Consider the following 2,004-nt stretch of genomic DNA (forward strand, 5'->3'; position numbering starts at 1 on the left):
AGTTGTGTCTGACTCTTTGGGACCCCATGGACAGTAACCTGCCAGTCTCCTCTGTCTGTGGAACTTCCCAGGCAAGACTACTAGAGTGGGTTGCTATTCCCTACTCCAAGGGATCTTCCCGACCCAGGGACCAAACCCACATATCTTATGTCTCCTGCATTGGCAGGCAGATTCTTTACCACTAGCTCCACCTGGGAAGTCTTAAGAACGGTTTCCTTCATATAACGTCCCTGTTTCAAAAAGCTGCTGCTGCTGCTGCTGCTAAGTCACTTCAGTCGTGTCCGACTCTGTGCGACCCCATAGATGGTGGCCCACCAGGCTCCCCGTCCCTGGGATTCTCCACGCAAGAACACTGGAGTGGGTTGCCATTTCCTTCTCCAATGCATGAAAGTGAAAAGTGAAAGTGAAGTCGCTCAGTCATGTCTGACTCTTAGAGACCCCATGGACTGCAGCCCGCCAGGCTCCGCCGTCCATGGGACTTTCCAGGCAAGAGTACTGGAGTGGGTTGCCATTGCCTTCTCCGGTTTCAAAGAGAGAGACCTTTAATTCACAAGTTTGCTTGTCTGACTTATTATGTGCACACTCTGCCCATTAATGTCTGGAGAAAGCAAGGATTTTTCCATAATAAAGTCCCTGCCCTCATGGAGTGTGCCTTCTATTAGGGGAGGATAGATAATGACAGGTGCTCAGGCAAAAAATAAAGCTGGAAAGGGGAAGGGGTAGGTTTCTGAGGGGGAGGGGCTGAGATTTTAAAGAAAAGAGGGCGGGAGTCCACTGACAGAGCATCACAGGCGCAGAGGACCAGAGATGACAAGGGTCCAAAGCAGAACATTTCTGATGGTCCCGAGGTACAGGACTTGGCAAATGGAGCTAGTGGGAGGGAGTCATGTAGGGCCTCGTGAGCCAACATAAGGACTTTGGTTTCTACTCCCAGAGAAGTGCTGAGCCATTGGAGGGTTTGCAACAGAGGATGACACGTTCTACCAGGATGAGTCTGGCTGCTGTGTTAAGAACAGACCAAAATCCTAGCTGAATTCTCTTGAAGCCTCTTGAAACACCATTGTTATTGCTATTAAATATTATTCATGTTAATAACAGTTGTGGGTGGCTTCTGGCCAAGACTGAGCTCTGAACAACCATTTTATCTGGGCCCAGAGGGACAGGGAAGTGGCAGAAGACCGGAAACTGAGTCTTGGGACTACTCAGCATCCTCAAGGTCAGCCAGCATCCTGTGTCACCACAGTGACAGTGTTGACACTGTGACACTGAGGTCCCTGAGCCTCCCTGCTACTAATAGTCACTGAAAGGTCCTGCCTTGGGCCTGCTTTTTGCTATGTTTCTAATGTCAGACAATTTGGAAAACAGTGCTTTAAAACAAGATGTTCCCAGTTTTGGGCATCCTAAATACGTATAATTATCTCCAATTGTACTATGAAATTCTCAAAAACATCTTCACAGGATGAATTCAACCATCCTTGACTATAAATTTATAAATGCATTCTGAATAGGGCTTTTAGTAGCAGGGAAGTTGGGGACAAAGTCAAGGTCCTAAAAATTCAAACTAAGACCCTAGGGAAAAAATGGGGGGGAGGGGAGGTCACTACATATATCAGCTCATGCTAACTCCAAAGTGTTTACTCAAGGGCCTGTCAGCTGTAAACTTAGAACCACGTTCTAGGATCTGAGCAAAGCAAGTCTGATTGTCTCAACCTTTTGATGTGCTGGTTGGTTGACTCAGTTCAGTTCAGTTCAGTCGCTCAGTCATGTCCGACTCTTTGCGACCCCATGAATCCCAGCAGGCCAGGGCTCCCTGTCCATCACCAACTCCCGGAGTTTACCCAAACTCATGTCCATTGAGTCAGTGATGCCATCCAGCCATCTCATCCTCTGTCATCCCCTTCTCCTCCTGCCCCCAATCCTTCCCAGCATTAGGGTCTTTTCCAATGATTCAACTCTTCACATGAGGTGGCCAAAGTATTGGAGTTTCAGCTTCAGCATCAGTCC

The sequence above is a fragment of the Bison bison genome, unplaced genomic scaffold (genome assembly GCF_000754665.1).
Source record: "Bison bison bison isolate TAMUID 2011002044 unplaced genomic scaffold, Bison_UMD1.0 scf7180017864473, whole genome shotgun sequence".
NCBI lineage: Eukaryota > Metazoa > Chordata > Mammalia > Artiodactyla > Bovidae > Bison > Bison bison.